This window comes from Oryctolagus cuniculus, chromosome 11 (genome assembly GCF_051225735.1).
Source record: "Oryctolagus cuniculus isolate XC-2025 breed Fujian yellow rabbit chromosome 11, ASM5122573v1, whole genome shotgun sequence".
Taxonomy (NCBI): Eukaryota; Metazoa; Chordata; class Mammalia; order Lagomorpha; family Leporidae; genus Oryctolagus; species Oryctolagus cuniculus.
Genome location: NC_142877.1, coordinates 2982714 through 2999717, shown reverse-complemented (window position 1 = coordinate 2999717; position 17004 = coordinate 2982714).

Below are 17004 nucleotides of genomic sequence, written 5' to 3'. Positions count from 1 at the left end.
TAGAACAAAACTGAAAAAGGTCACAATTTTTCACTGTCAACACGCGGGTTTCCACCATGAATGTATTCGGGCTGCAGGCTGGGAAAGAGGTACCGGAAGGCAGCCGTCCCCTGGTCGCACCCCAGCCCCAGGGGTCCCAGAATGGAGGTGGCTAGGGCTTTGTCTCTGATCTGCGGCCACGGCTTTGAAAGGGGAGGGGAGGCAGCTGGGCCGCAGCCGGGAGGAGGGAGCCACGTGTGTCTCCTTGAGACCCAGTTGTGACTCAAACGGGAACATTCTTCACGTTCCGTGATGTGCTCAGTCGCCGTCTCTGAAAGCGGTGGGCCGGGAAGCTCCCTTCTGCAACAAACAGCACATGTTTCGTGCAGGAATTTGGGCTTTTCATCAGCGCTGCCTGAGAGTGGGTGCGGAACTGTCCCAGGGCTCGCGGGCTTCTAGGCACAGGCCACTGGGGCCTCGTCCGCACGCTTTGTAAGCAACAGCAGAGCCTCCTAAGGTCACGCACACAGGGGCAAGACCCAGCAGGCCCTGGAAGAAGCAACTGGAGGGGTGACCTCTTCCCATGGTCAGAGGCGAGCAGATCAGACGCGCGGCGACCTTGGCCAGAGATGCCGCGTGCCCACCGCACCAACCCCTGATTGCGTGGCCTCCCGTCATGCGGGCACCATTGGGGAGGTTGTGTTGACGAACTTGCTGCACCCCCATGACGGCCCTTTCACGCAGGGCAGGGTGTCTGGCAGTGGCTAGGAACAGTTCTGATTGTCATACAGGGGTGCAGGGCGGGGGTCTTCTGGTTTCCAGGGGACAGAGGCCGAGGGGACAGAGGCTGAGGACAGTGGGCAGCGGTGGGCAGCGTGGCCCCAGCTCACAGCCCTGAGGCTGGAAGGTGATGAATGAGCTGGGGGCGACTTGGGCCGCAGGTGCCACAGCTGGGGCTGGGGACCATACCTGATGCTGGGCACACTCGACCCCTGGGTCCAGGGAGCCGGGGAGACCTTCAACAGCAACGGGGAGACCAAACCCTGCCTTGACCTGTGGGGTCAAGGTCACTGGAGCTCAGGCAAATCCATGGTGGCTTTGTGCCTACACCTCACATTCCTGGATTTCACACAGGGCAGCCTCTGCATTTTCCCCGGTTTCAGCGTTGAGTCACGAGAAAGCCTGGATGATAAACGGTAGGACGAGGCCCTGTCTCGCCGCTCCTTTCCCACCAGACAGGGCTCGGCCAGATGACTCCAGGGTGGGTGCCACCGCCCCCCGCCAGGCCTCTTCTGCGGGGAGCTTGGCTGGCGCCCAGGAGCCCTGCTGGGCATCCGAAGCCCTGGTTGCGACATTGCACGCGGGCTTAGCAAGGTGCCCTGGGTCTCAGGGCGAGGGGCTGTTTCCTTTTTCCCGTCCCTGCTAAGCTGGACGGTGACCTCAGGCTGTTGACTCCGTTGCAGAACGCCTCCCAAGCGTCTGTACATTTAATCTCTGCCCGGGCGGAGGAGAGCCAGGCGGCCTCGTTGGTCAACACGACAAGCCGCCAGCTGCGGCTGCAACACCCCAAATCCCTCTCCCTCAGGCCCCCCTCCCCAGAGCCCCATTTTCTTGGGACAGGAGTTCTGTTTCACCATTAGAGATGCGGACCGAAGCCTCTGGGACCAAGCTGGGGTGTGACTGCTGGCAGCGTTCTGCCGGCTTTCTGAGGGTGCACAGGCCCCACCCGGTTCTAACCCACGGGGAGTGGGGTCCCCTGCTGCAGGCGAGGTCAGAGCCGCGGGCCCCGATTTTCCGCGCTTTGCTCGCACCCTGAACCCAGAAAACAGCTCTGCTGCTCTCAAAAACAAGAGCGGAATGCCCCCCCCTGCTGCGCGCACTCCGCGGCTGGGAAAGCGCTCCGGCGCCACCTTGTGCTGCTTTTCAGAAAGGAATGGAAAGATCCAGAAGCTGCTGGTTTGTTTACCAGGCCTGGCCCTCCGCGACAAGACAAGCTGTGCCTTCTCTCTCTCTCTCTCCCTCTCCTTTTCTCTCTCCTCTCTCCCTCTCTCCTCTCTCCTTTCTCCTCTCCCTCTCCTCTCCCTCTCTCCTCTCTCTTCTCTCCTCTCTCCTCTCCCCTCTCTCCTCTCCCCTCTCTCCTCTCCCTCTCTCCTCTCTCTTCTCTCCTCTCTCCTCTCTCTTCTCTCCTCTCCCTCTTCCTCTCTCCTCTCTCCCTCTCCCTCTCTCCTCTCTCTCTCTCCTCTCTCTCCTTCTCTCTCTCTCCTCTCTCTCCTTCTCTCTCTCCCCCTCTCCCCCCTCCCTCTCTCTCTCCTCTCTCTCTCTCTCCTCTCTCCTCTCTCCTCTCTCTCTCTCTCCTCTCTCCTCTCTCTCTCTCCTCTCTCTCTCTCTCTCTCTCCTCTCTCTCTCTCCTCTCTTTCTTCTCTCTCTCCATTTCCGGGCTTTTGCCTGCCCACCTTTGAATTCACAGGTGACCCCTCGACCCCACATCAAGTGGGAATGCGCCCTGGCCTTTGAGCTGAGCCAGCCACGCTGCCCCCACCCCCAGTCCTCCCCAAAGACCCCTCACCCCAGCAAAGGAAGGGGTCTCTGACAGGGCCAAGCCCTCTTTGAGGGCTTCAAATGTCACCGAGGAGCAATTAGGTAATGGGGGAAGGTACATTTCCTGACAATTAGTCCCAGACTGGGGCAAGAGGCTTCGTGTGTGGACTCCCAGAGACATGGCCAGGCGGGGACCTCTTGTTTACAAAGCTGTCCCCTCTTGCTCTGTTTTCCTTCCAACTCAGTCGCCACCAGCGCTCTCCCCTCAACAGGGGCCACCTGGGGCTCCCACAGCCTCACAGGCGCCCCTCCCCGTCCCGGGCCGGGCAGACCAGGCCTTAGTTAGCTGCCGGCACAAGGCTCGGCTTCAACAGGTTCTGACAGGTGGTTCCACTTAGCACACGGAGAGGGAGGGAGGCGGGGAGCCGGGGCTGCGGGGAGTGGGGCCGGTCCCCCGGAGCCCCCAGCCCTGCACACCGCAGCCCGGGCACCCGAGTCGTTTCAGAGGCTGGAAGCCCTTGCTCAAGGCTGCCAGTGCCTTCCTTCCCCCAGGTGTAGAGAAAGCAGTGTCTCCCACACACAGCTCTGGACGGAGCCGGGTGAGACCCCTGCGATGGGGTGCAGGCAAGGGGGGCTTCCCACAGGGACTCTGGTGGCGGCAGGAGGAAAAGTCGCTTTTACTTTACGTGGGATTCATTAGCAACTTTTAAAAAAAGATTTTATTTATTTGAGAGAGAGAGAGAGAGGGAGAGACAGAGAGAGGGGTCTCCCAACCACTGGTTCACTGCCCAAATGACCACAACGGCCAGAGCTGGGCCAGTCTGAAGCCAGGAGCTTCTTCCGGGTCTCCCACGTGGGTGCAGGGGCCTGTGGGCCATCTTCCACTGCTTTCCCAGGCCACAGCAAAGAGCTGGACCGGAAGTGGAGCAGCCGGGACTTGAACCAGCGCCCATACGGGATGCCGGCGCGGTAGGTGGAGAGTTAGCCTACGGTGCTGGCGTCCTTAGCAACTTTTACCCTCAGAAGGTAGTGGTTTTCCTCGGAGAGCAGAACACGCGGCAACATCAGGAGACAGGCTCGGCCATGACAGCTCAGGTGGGGGCGATGTCTAGTGTGAGGAGAGGTATCGGCCCCGGGGCCTGCAGTGCTGGGCACAGCCCCAGGACACAGAGCTCTGGCCTGACTGTCGGCCGAGCTGAGATTGAGCCCCAAGCCGAGTGTCCCCCTGGGCAGATCCCGGGCATGGTGTTCCCACGTGGACACACTGCACTCACTTCCTGGCGTGCTGTAACCTGTCGCCATACACCTAGGGCCTGAAAACAGGTTTCTTGTTCTACAGACCTGGAGGTCAGCAGTCGGCACAGCTGTGCGCCCTCTGGAGGCTCCAGGGAGGAACTGCGGCTTTGCCTTCCCCAGCTTCTAGACTGGGGGGAGGGAGGGTGCAGGGCGTGGTGGGGGAGGGATGCGGGGGGGGGGGGGAGTCCCTCTGGTCCGCCGGCAGCATAAGGCACCTGCGAAACCGTGTGGTCTGCCCTGGGATTCAAAACTGAGTAAATATATTGCAGAGTAATTTTTAAGCTTATCATTTCGTATGGCCCATGAATGGTGTTATAAATATCCACATGGCCTTGGCAGAAGAGGGTGCCCACCCTCCTGGGAGCTCCCAGGACCCTGACCCACAGCCCTGTCGCCATGTCACGGCCAGCCACGAGCACCCTTCAGTCTCCCTCCCTCCCCGTTTAAGATCTATTTGAAAGGGAGACAGATTGAGAGAGAGAGAGAGAGGTATCTTCCATCAACTGGTTCACCCCTCAAATGCCCACAACAGCCAGGGCTGGGCCAGGACAAACACAGGAGCCAAGAACTCTATCCGGGTCTCCCATATGGGTGGCGGGGACCCAGGTACTTGGGCCACCCTCTGCTGCCTTCCCAGGCACCTTGACAGGAAGCTGGCTCAAAAGTGGAGCAGCTGGAACCGGAACCAGCACTCGCACTCCAGTTGGGGATGCAAGTGTCGCACACAGTAACGTAGCCCGCTGGGCCGCGATGCCGGACCCTCTTTCCTCTCTTCCAAGGACCCTTGAGATGATTCTGGTTCCACACAGACTTGCAGGTCCATCTCTGCAGCTTCAGATCCTTAACCACAATGGCACGGTCTGTTTTGCCACATAGCGCATGGGTTCCCAGGCCTGGGGGCAGTCCCCACATCCACTCAGGACCCAGTGGAATCCTGTGCTTTTTTAAGAAAATATTAATTAATTAATTAATTTATTGACAACGCTACAGAGAGAGGGAGGGACACAGAGAGAGAGAGAGAGAGAGGTCTGCCATCTGCTGGTTCACTCCCCAGTGGCCACAAGCTGGCTGGGCCAGGCTGAAGCCAGGAACTCCATCCAGATCTCCCACGTGGGTGGCAGGGGCCTGGCACTTGGTCCATCTTCCACTGCTTTTTCCAAGCTTTGAGCAGGGAGCTGGATTGGAAGTGGAGCACCCGCATGGGATGCCAGTGTTGCAGGCAGCAGCCTTACCCGCTACGCCACAAAGCCAACCCTAACTGTGATCTTGAAGGCTCCTGTGTCCCTCTCTGCCACCAACCTGCCCCTCTACTGTTCCAACTTGCGGCACCACAGGCAATGTTGCCTGTTCCCGGGGGATAATTAATTTTCGAGCAAACACCTCCCCATGGTGGGGCTACAGGTGCAGTGTGCTGAGTGAAGAGGCGGGCCTGCCGCTGGGCCCTGCACGGCTGCAGGGGAGTCCTAGGCTGAACGTTTAGAACGAGCCTGGAAGGAGCAAAAGTGGGCACTACAGCTGGGCAGCTCACGGCCATCATGGAAGGAGGAGTAGGGGGTGGGAGGCGAGGTCCAGGAATTCACTGTTTTCACAGAGGAGCCACCCATGGGGGAGTTTTCAGAATTCTTAATGTAGGGTTTTCAGCGCTGGCCCCTAGAGCACAGATGTCCCTCCTGGCTGACGGTGCTGGAGACCCAGCTGCCTCGGAAACAGAACACTTGGTTTATGACAGCGACTTGCAAACATTTGTGCCACCATTCACGGGACAGATGCTGGAATCGGACCTGACAGGTGCTGGAATCGGACCTGGTGCCACGCCCCGAGGCTCAGAGCTGGGGTGGGGGTCGGGACCAGAATGCAAAAGTGACCAAGACCCAGCACTGCCGGAGCTTGCTGTGGCCGGGGGAGGCAGAGGGCAGCCCGAAGAAGCTGTGGCACATTGTGCATCACCTCCGGGGGCCCCCTGAGGGCCAGGGGAATGACACCGGCGGGCGAGGTGCCTAGACTTTCCCTTCTAGAGCAGGTCTTCATCTACGGGGCACTGGAGCTGAAGGCTCCTGTTACCATGGAGGACAAACTGATGCATTGTTGCTGGCCGCGGTCTAACGTTGACACTGGGGCTCAGTCTTGGAGTTGTATAAGGCCGTGTGTCCACATTGCAGTGTCGCACAGGAGTTCCCTGCCCTGGAAGACGCCCTGTGCTCTACCTGTTTGCCCTCCTCGCTCCTGGCAGGGGCTCATCTCCGACCCTCCTCTTATTTTGTCTTTTCTAGAATGCCACTTAGCTGGCCTCGTAGAGCTGTAGGCTTTCCAGAATGGCTCCCTTCACTTAGCAGTTGGTTTAAAGTACTTTCCGTGGCTTTCTGTAGCTTGTTGAGTGTGTGAATGTTTAAGGTAATGTTGGCATGTTGGTGTGAAGTCTACAATGAAGGGAGGTGACGAGAACATGGGACACCAGGGCTGTGACAGGCCATGAGAGGAACAGAGTACTGGTCAACCAATGGCTTCCCCCGTCTCCTAGAACCCTTGCCCAGTTCTAGAGGGGCAAATGTGTCTCTGGCTACTGTCCTTGTCCAGCAGTGACCCCAAGGCAGGTGCAGTTTCAGGACTGTGCCTGCCTTCATGGGCCAGGTTCACATTCAGAGGTGATTTCTCTGTTACTTGTCTGGAGAGACACCGGCCAGACAGCTCTGAGACCCTGGGTCTGGGAGCCCTCTTGGGCAGCGAGGGGTAGGTAGTGGGTACTCGGCGATGTCCTTGCCCGTCCTCCCTATGAGACTGACAGGAACAGGCCCCCGAGCTGAGCTGCACCTGCTGGTTTCCTGGGCCAACGTGTGCAGCTGGTTGCTTGCCTCTAGAGGCTATGCACAGATTCTCTGCAAATTTTTTTTTTCATTTGATAGCAGTAATAGCTGGACTACAAAACGATTAATCCAGCAGTAAATTCTTACAGGGAATTTATGGTCCTGGTCGTATTTCAGAAATTGGCCGCATTATCCGAGAAGGGGGTACAGTGAAACACTGAAGAATGAGAGCTGGGCAAGATTTAGGTGGCGCCGCCCGTCTGGAGATCTCTTTTCCCATCAAGTGCCCTGCCGGCGGCTCGAGGCTGAGCAGTGGCAGCGTCAAGTCCAAGGTCACCCATGAGGTCATCCTCAGACCATCTCGTCACGGCTCCGTGGCTCCGTGTTGCCCTGGCTGCTGCTGGCTTTGTACTTTGGAGGGTGCCTGTCCCACTGTGCAGAGCACCAGGGCTCCTGCAGGTGCCTTGATGTGGACCCGCAAGCCTCTTAGCCAAGTCCAGATGTTGCCAGGACAGCAGATGAGCGGGAGGAGAGGGGGCATCTCACGTGTAGCCATGGGAAGGAGGTGAGCGTGTGAGGGAGAGACGACAGCGTCGATGAGGGAGGGCCTCAGAGGCAGATCCCGTCCCGCCTTCAGGAGGCGCTCAAGGAAGGAGAAGCAGCAGGTGCTGAGGAAGAGGCTGGGACCCCACCAGGAGCCGGGTGCCGTGTTGGAGGACCTGCGATCCTGCTCCCCAAGAGGGCGGCCCATCCCAGATCCAGGTGCTGGATAGCAGCGCTCTGGGGTCAGTGCAGGAGAGAGGTGCTGGCCCCAGGCAGAGAGGGCCCCAGCAGGGCAGGGCGTCCCAGAGCGGCTTGCTGGGGCTGTGACACGGTGACAATGGAGGGTCAAGTTTGGGCTCATGCTGGGGGACCTTGAAACTCACTCACTCAACACTTCCATCCACGCCTCCTGAGCACCCACACGTGCCAACTCTGAGTGGGGAGAGAGAGCCCTGCTTTGGGTGGGTCTGGTTTTGGCTGGCAGACCCTGGTAGCTATGGAAGGTTCACGGGTGAGGGAGAGCCTCGCTGACGTGGGGGCGTTCGAGAGGCTGTGGGCACCCTCTCCTCCCGTCACCCACCTGTCACAGGTGCGTTTATGACGAGGAGTCCCTTGTCTCACTGTCTCCTCCCAGCTGGGAATGTGCCCTGGAAAGCCGGGATGAAGACGGTCTGCTGTGGCCTCTGAGCCCGGTGTCGGCTACGCAGGGAGCCTGCTCTGCTGTCTGGGGCTGCTGCTCCCTCCACGGCTGGCAAGTCGTCAGGGCCCCGGGCTCCGACGTGACCACAGCAGCTCTCAGCGGGGGCAGTGTCCAGGTGCAAGGTTCCCCTGATGCTCCCACCGCTGGGCCAGTGGAGAGGTGGACCTGTTAGGGTTCACGTTTCAGAGAGGAAGAAGTGGGAGATTCAGGAGAGGAAATACATGACTTGCCCAGGGCCTCCCAGCCAGCGACACAGACACGGACAAGAACATGGACACAGCACAGACACAGACACAGCACAGACACACACACAGACATGGACACACACACACACACACACACACAGGGCTCAGGCCCGGGACTGCCGAGAGTCCCAGCGCCGTGGCCCCCTCCCCTGGAGAGCTGGCAGGTGGCCCGTGGCCGTCTTCTCCTCTTTTACAACACAGGACAGCTCTGCAGGTGGAGTCGCAGAATCCTGCCCCCGCCCAGCCAACCTCGGCGTCGAGCCCTGCCCGTTGGAGTTCCTGCCCGCGCTGGGCTGGGCGAGGTCGGCTTCCCTGCGGCGCCCCCGCTCCGGCCCAGCCTCCTGCTGCTCTCCTCCTTCTAAGCCAGAGCCAGGCCCAGGGCGGGGCAAGTTCAGGCTCCGCGTCCGTCGTAGACACTGAGAGGACGATTCTCGCAGGTTCATTCCTGCCCCAGGTTCACTGCTCCTCTTGCTCTGTTTGGTCCGCACGGACCCTGGGAAGGACTGGCCGAGGGGACGGGAGGAGGGGAGGCCAACTGGTGCCTGCAAGGTGGGGAGGGGAGGTCGTGGCCTTCTCCGCTCCTTGTTTCCCTAATGTTCGGTTGTGATTACCCCGTGGCGAGTCCACCTGCCCCTCCAGCTCGGGCCACGTCTCCGGGATCCTGAGAAGAAACGGGTCTGCCAGCTGGGAGGAGAGGCAGGTGGTCCAGGCTCTCTCTGTGCAGGATCCCGGAGGTGGCGCCGGCCTCCTGACGCCGTCAGAGCAGCCAGAAGGCCACAGGGAAGCAGTCCCGCGGCCGTGAAGCCTGGCCTTTGGTAAGACGGGCTGGCTTGGCTTTGCTTGCTCTTTGGATCCTAGCAGGAATGTGTGAAATGACGCTTGCAAAAGCCTGGGAAGATGGCTGGGCTGCACAGCTGGCCGGGCCCCTGACAAGATTACATGAGGAAGGAGAAGCAGTGGGAAACTATTGCAGAAGTATTTTCGCCAAGTTGAGGAGGGGATGGGGAGAAGAGATCGTTTACTGCAGGTTGGGACAGGGCAGCACTGGCTCTAATGGTCATCTCACGGGAGGCTGAGGAATCCCGTTCTTGGAGCCATCACAAGCCATGCACCCAGTCTGCTCCAAGGGTGTGGCCAGTGGACTCGGCACTGGAGTCTGGGGGTGCAGGGTGCAGCCGGCGGAGGGGCCCCCACCCCACACAAAGCAGAGGGGCTCAGCTGGGAGAAGCAGCCGTTTCCCAGGCCACAGCTCGGAGGTTTTGCAGCTGATGATCATCGCATTTCAGTCTCCACTTTCCCAAAGCGCCCCGTCTTTGTAAATGGCTCCTCAACCCGCGAGGCAAAGCCAGGAAGCCGGAGGCCGAAAGCCTTGCCCAGTGGACGTGGTGCGGGCTGCACACAGCCGAGGGTCTCTGCATCCCCTCCCACAAGAAGGCCTTTCTGTGACTTGCGGGCCACAATTCTCTGTTCCTGGTCTCCCCCACAGCTGGAGACGGGGGCCAGCTCTGTTCCAGTGGTCCCGCCCGCCCTCCCCCACCCCACTTCTACTGAATTCCTTGCGTCTGACACTGGGAGAACTGGTCCAATCCGGATATGCGACTTCCCAGGAAAAGGCAGATGAGTGGTGGCTGTCCTCCCGTGGAGGGCCGACACAGCTTCTCAGTGGACACCGTCAACCCCAGCCCACATCCATCCCTCAGTGGGCGCCTGATCCCTGGCCACGTGCCTCGGCCCGGCCCCGCTAGGTGTCTGAGTTTGTAACCACTGAGTCTCTGCCAGGACCCACCATGGGTATCTGGGACAAGTGCTGTGCTACGTTCCAGGCAAATGGATAAAGGAGACTGAGACAAGATTAGATGAGTCCTCCCAGAACAGGGTGGGCGCTGTGCAGGCCTGGCACATTCAATCAGGAGCCAATCTGGTGGCCAGCAGGTTTCAAAGCTTGAATTCACACAGAGCAATTCCAGGGTTCGTGGGGTGGCTCAGATCCAGCCAGATGGTCGGAGTCCATCTAGCCTAGTAACGTTGAGTTTTTAAAAATTATTAATTGGCCGGCGCCGTAGCTCACTAGGCTAATCCTCCACTTAGCGGCACCGGCACACCGGGTTCTAGTCCCGGTCAGGACACCGGATTCTGTCCCGGTTGCCCCTCTTCCAGGCCAGCCCTCTGCTGTGGCCAGGGAGTGCAGTGGAGGATGGCCCAGGTGCTTGGGCCCTGCACCCCATGGGAGACCAGGAGAAGCACCTGGCTCCTGGCTTCGGATCAGCGCGGTGCGCCGGCCGCAGCGCGCCGGCCGCGGCGGCCATTGGAGGGTGAACCAACGGCAAAGGAAGACCTTTCTCTCTCTCTCTCTCTCACTGTCCACTCTGCCTGTCAAAAAAAATTATTAATGAAAATGGAAACGCCCATCCACGAAGGTCTAGCAGACAAAATAAGGAACCTGCTTCTGGTGGAATTCCAAGCAGCAGGCGAGAGGAGCGAGCCAGAGCTCTGCTGTAGACTTAAACAGAGGCACAGAGGGATCCTGTACAAGGGGAGTTGGCAAAGGACTGTGTACTGCTTGCTTTTGTAAATAAAGTTTTATTGGCACACGCCCATGCCCATTTGTTTGCCTATATTGTGGAGGCCGTCTTCACACGGCGCAGCAGAGGCAGGAGCTGCGGCGGGGACCATCTGGTCCCAAAGCCCGCGTGTGTATGAACGGCCATCTCTAGGGGAAAACCGCCACGCTCTGTATTACTTTGAAGCCTACAAGGGCATATTTGTGGCAAATGGAATTCAAACATAAATTTATTTGGCTGCAAAATTTTTGAAATCCATGCATAGTTTTTTTTCACAATATGCATTTTCCATGAATTCCTGAAGACCCTGGGTAAGGTGGTTGTTATGGTAGGCATCTTCTTCTTTCTTCCATTTCTTCTCGTTTACTTTAACAATTTGCATTCACGTGTAGTGCCCGCACTCATTTCAGGAGTTCACTGTGGTGTCTCCACACACCTGCCCGCGTAAGCCAACAGACCAGGCAGCCAGTGCCTGTGTCCCAGCCCCTCGCCCAGAGCACAGGACAGGGTCGTGAGCCAAGTCACCCCACTGAGGATAAACACCCCAGCCCCACGTTCCCTCTACTGTGTCTTGGTGGCTATTATGGGTGATTTTTTGCACCAAAATAAACTTATCTTTTTAATTTGATTCTCCATGACATTTTTGAAGCTTTCCTCATGTGTTTGTGTATGTGTCTGTGTGTGTATGTGTGTGTATGTATGTATGGCTCTGTGTGTATGTATGTATGTGTCTCTGTGTGTATGTATGTATGTGTGTGTGTCGGTGTGTGTGTGTCTGTGTGTGTGTATGTATGTGTCTCTGTGTGTATGTATGTATGTGTATGTATGTATGTGTGTGTATGTGTGTGTATGTGTCTGTGTGTAGTTTGTGTGTGTATGTATGTATGTGTCTGTGTATGTATGTGTGTGTGTGTGTGAAGATTTTACATTCATGACAGAGGTTGCCTCTGAGTGGACATGCAAAGATGGAAAATAAAGAACATAAAATTTTTTATCTGAAAATCCTGCTTCCTTAGTTAAAAAACAAGACTTGGAACAACATGAAGAAATGCTAAAAGCTGTCACATTTCCCTGGAGGGTTCACAGGTGCTTGTTTTACTAGTCTTTGAACTTTTCTGTATTTAAAATGTTTTAAATAAAAATTATCTCATGAAAGAACAAAAAAAAAGTTTTAGGATTGGAATAATTACATCTACATTACAAAACTCTTTGAGTGACATTATAATTGCATGTTTAACGTAATCTACCATAGCTGTCTTATTAGATACTCAGTGTATCACCCCCAGTTTTAGGGGAGGGAGGGACTTCAGTGTCAGGTTTTCCCCCACGTGTGTATGTTATGAATCCCTTCTATATTTTTACGAATGGTTTCCAGCTACAGCTTGTGTTAGAGTCGACTGCCCGAAAAACGTCACCAAGAGACATCTCTTATGCAAACAGCAAGGGGAAGCTTTATTGATTATCCAGCATGCTGGGGCTGTTTGATCATCATGAGCAGAGCAGCCCCGAATAACCAAAGGTTAGGGTTTATAAAGGCAAAAACCGCAAAACCGGGAAGGGGGGAATACATGGTTGCTATGCACGGTTGCTAAAATCAAAAGAGAGTACATAAAATCAAAAGAGAGTATATGGTTACTGGGGTCAACATAACCTAAAACCTAAGTGAAATTAATATTTATCATAATCTTGACAATACCAGTTACAATATTACAATTAGCAATTAGGACTTGACATTAATGTAAGACACAGACAAATCACATCTTTATTATTAGCCCAGGTAACCCAAGTGCAACCTTTCTACTTTTAAGCTTGAGCAATCATGCTAGGGGGTTTTTTGTGCTCTGCCAAGGGTGATGTAGTGCACTGCTATTGTCCGATTATTTGAGATCAGTTTCAGACCAGAGTCTCACAGTGGGGGGGGTTGCTTTCCCAGAATGCAGTCTCAAGTGCTCCAAAATGGAGTCCCTACTGTCAAGGTGCTACTTCACTCTGTTTTATTTTCACAGCTGCACCAGGAAGGTTTAAACCTGTAAGCTTAAGCTTAACTTTTTACACCCGCACATATACAATTTTAACTCTTCACTTGCACATCGGCTTGATCCGGGCGCCCACTTTCCCGCCTGCTCTTGCTTTATTTTCCCCACCACAGAAGCAACGTATAGAGGCATCCAAGAGTAACAGTCCAAGTGTGTGATCCGCGCCTTCCAGCCCATAAATAAGCCCCGTGTTGGAATCCAGGAAAAACAACCAGCCATGGGTCTCTTCTCACTTCCTCCAATCCCATGGACGATTTACGTCCGGGAACTGGAATTTTGATTTGATCTTAGAGTTTCCTTGCTGGGGCCAAGGCATGCTACGGGGGGAGGAGGGGCCTGTGGGGCTTGCGAAGAGCTGGGATTAAAGCCACACAGAACAGACCCCAGGGCTCTGGTGGCCGCCCACCGAAGCCAGGTGCTGGGCCTGGGTGGGGGCAAGAATCGGGTCTGCTCCCGGGGCCGGCCTCCGGGGGCCCCGGGAGACAACGGAGGGGGCTGTGCAGGGCACGCCCTCCCCGCTCACTGTGCCCGAGGAGTTGAGCACAGAGTCAGGATGCATCCTCTCCCATACCTGAATGGGGGGTTATTCATAAACGCCAGGCAGAACTGGGCGTCTTTTGAAAACACACCTCTGGAATTGCCCAGGCTTCTTGCAAATAATCCGCAGTACTTTGTAGGGCGGAAAAACCTGCATTTCTTCCGGCCCTGTCTGGAATACATACAGTAAAGTCTTTGTGACTTGGCAGGCCAGGCCTGGCCGGGAGGACCTCTGCTCTTGGCTGGGCTGCACAGCAATGAACTGGGTGACCTGGAGAGACGGAGCTCCTCCGAGGGTCTCTGCTGCCGGCTGGGGTGCGGGGCCCCAGCCTTCGTCCTCCAATTTCCCGCAAGTCAGATGATCTTGGATGTGGTCAGATTGGCAGGCAGCTGCTGCGAGGCCTGCACGGAGAGTGAGCCACGGGCTCCGAGACAGGGCAGGATGGGCCCCTTCCCCTGGCGGGCCCTCGGGACAGCCGCTCCCACAACGCTGCAGCTCCCCGGCCTCGTGCTTCTCTGGCTGACCTCCCTGGACCCTCTGGGGGTCAGACACCAGCCCGGGCTCTGTCCTGTCTGTCACCTGCTGGCTCAGCACCTCAAGAGGCACTCAGCATCGCAGGGTCGCTCGCCGGAGAGCTGGGTGATCAGAGTCCACCCCGTAGGATTTGACAGACTCGAGGGCATGAGGACCAGACCTAGGGCCCCTCCTGAGGCCTGGGTTCTCTCTGCTGGGTACCCATACCCACCCTTTCACCTGTGCCTGCTCCCCAGATGGGCTGCCCACGTGGACCAATCCAGTGGAAGTGCCAGGCATGGGACAGCAGGCGCAAGGCGAGGCCGGGGTCAGCGCTGACCAAGGGTTTTTCCTCCCGACACCACCCGTACCCGCTCTTCCTCTGTCCCCCATGGAAAGCAAGGCCTCCTCTGACTGCTCCTGGCCTGTAGGCCCTGGGTGGGGTGTTCACTTGTACACGGCGACCTCCTGTGCCGGCCGTGTCCTGACACAGGGGAGACGGTGGTGACCCTGGAGGCAGGGGCATGGTGACAGAGACTGGGCGTGGCTGGGCACGCTGCAGACTGTCAGGGAAGGCTGGCAGCAGGATGTGGCCTGGAAAGGAGCAGGCATATTTGGGTCCAAGAAACTGGCTGGTGTGAAGGCCCAGTGTTGGGAGGGTGCAGGGGGTGGGACTCTGGAACTGTGGCAGGCCTAGTCAGGTGTCCAAGGGGCCTGGGGGGGCAGTTGGGGTCAAATCCCAAGGTGCACCTCGGCGGGGCTCCTTTGGAGTTCTGTTGCATTTTGGGAAGTCCGCCCCCTGCTGGCTGCAGTCGGGACTGCAGGGGCAGAGCCCAGAGGCGGTGGGAGCTGGACCCAAGTTAGTCTGTGCTCCGTGTCTCCTGCCCTTCACGACCGGGCACGCTTGCTAATTTCAGCTCAAGCTCAACGAATTTAACTGCAATGAATTTAGCTCCGTGGAATCCGAAGAGCAATGGGCAGCCCGATGACCCCAGAGCCGCCACGGGGGCCGGGGCCAAGGAAACGTCCCGCTCTGACGTGTTCAGGCACGCGGGGCTTTAGTGAAATCGGCACATCTGGGAACTCTGTCTCTCAAACCACAGCGAGAGGCACGTGGTGCCGAGCCCTGAGGAGAACCCCGCAGGCCTGAGGAGAACCCGCAGCCCTGAGCCAGAGAACCCTGAGGCCCTGAGCCAGCCCTGAGGAGAACCTGCGGCCTGAGGAGAACCCGCGGCCCTGAGCCAGAGAACCCGCGGCCCTGAGCCAGAGAACCCGCGGCCCTGAGCCAGCCCTGAGGAGAACCTGTGGCCCTGAGGAGAACCTGTGGCCCTGAGGAGAACCCACAGCCCTGAGGAGAACCCACGGCCCTGAGAATGCTGAGGCCCTGAGGAGAACCTGTGGCCCTGAGGAGAACCCACAGCCCTGAGGAGAACCCACGGCCCTGAGAATGCTGAGGCCCTGAGGAGAACCTGTGGCCCTGAGGAGAACCCGTGGCCTTGAGGAGAACCCGAGGCCCTGAGGAGAACCCGTGGCCTTGAGGAGAACCCGCGGCCCTGAGGAGAACCCATGGCCTTGAGGAGAACCCGCGGCCCTGAGGAGAACCTGCAGCCCTGAGGAGAACCCTGAGGCCCTGAGGAGAACCCACGGCCCTGAGGAGAACCCATAGCCCTGAGGAGAACCTGCGGCCTTGAGGAGAACCTGCGGCCTTGAGGAAAACCCGCGGCCCTGAGCCAGCCCTGAGGAGAACCCGAGGCCCTGAGGAGAACCCGCGGCCCTGAGGAGAACCCCGCGGCCCTGAGGAGAACCCGCGGCCCTGAGGAGAACCTGCGGCCTTGAGGAGAACCTGTGGCCCTGAGGAGAACCCGCAGCCCTGAGGAGAACCCACGGCCCTGAGCCAGAGAACCCGCGGCCCTGAGCCAGAGAACCCGCAGCCCTGAGGAGAACCCGTGGCCCTGAGGAGAACCCGCGGCCCTGAGGAGAACCCCACAGCCCTGAGGAGAACCCGTGGCCCTGAGGAGAACCCGCAGCCCTGAGGAGAACCCGCGGCCCTAAGGAGAACCCCACAGCCCTGAGGAGAACCCGCGGCCCTGAGGAGAACCCTGAGGCCCTGAGCCAGCCCTGAGGAGAACCCCGCAGCTCTGAGGAGAACCCGCGGCCCTGAGGAGAACCTGCAGCCCTGAGGAGAACCCGCGGCCCTGAGGAGAACCCGCAGCCCTGAGGAGAACCCACGGCCCTGAGCCAGAGAACCCGCGGCCCTGAGCCAGAGAACCCGCAGCCCTGAGGAGAACCCGCGGCCCTGAGGAGAACCCCACAGCCCTGAGGAGAACCCGCGGCCCTGAGGAGAACCCGCAGCCCTGAGGAGAACCCGCAGTGCTGGTAGCGCGGTTACCAGGGTTCCTCAGAAGCCCCCCCAGACCACGTGACAGCTCTTCAGGGAAAGCTTGACCTTAATTAAATTATTTAAAATCACTTTCAGATCCATGTTTTTTCCTCACATTACTGAGAGGTAATCACTGGGATAATGAACCCCGCGTGTGTCTTGGATCTAATTATGAAATCGTTACATTGTTTTATGATTCCTATTAGCTGCTCTGGCGAAGGGGTCAGGCGAGAAACGGCGGAAGCATTCTTTCCTTTCTGCGCTCAGGTTTTTCTGTGGGGCGATTCGCTCCCAACAGCAGGGCGGGGATGGCGCGCTGGGCTGGGCCTGGGGGCGCCCCCGGTTTCATGACCCTGAGGGGAGGCACAGGGAGCCCCCTGGGCCCTCCCCTTGGGGCCTGAGCCCCAGTCGCCCGTGTGCTCTCCTGCCAGGCCGCCTACCATTCCCAAGGCCCTCAGAAGTGTTGGGCTCCAGAAGACAAAAATACGACAGCCGGAGCCCAAGAACCACGTCGGACTGCACACCGCCACGGCGCTGTCACTTTCCTGGTCATAACGTTTCCGTCACCAGAGCACAATGAGCAGGGCAGATCCAGCTTAAAGCGCAAAGTCAACATCGTGAGAAAATGGGAGGAACAAGGGAGGGCCATGTGTGACTTTGCCCGTGTGTGTGCGTGTGTGTGTGTGTGTGCGTGTGTGTGCGTGCGTGTGTGTGTGTGTAAACTGCGGCTCTAAGCGTAGCTGCAAAAGTTAGAAACCGAGCAGTGTCCAAACTCTCCGGCCCTCTCCCCACCCCTAGACCTCGCAGAGACAGATCCTTGCCGATGTGCATGGAATAGGGGCATACAGTGCAGCAGCAACTAACCATGGCCACC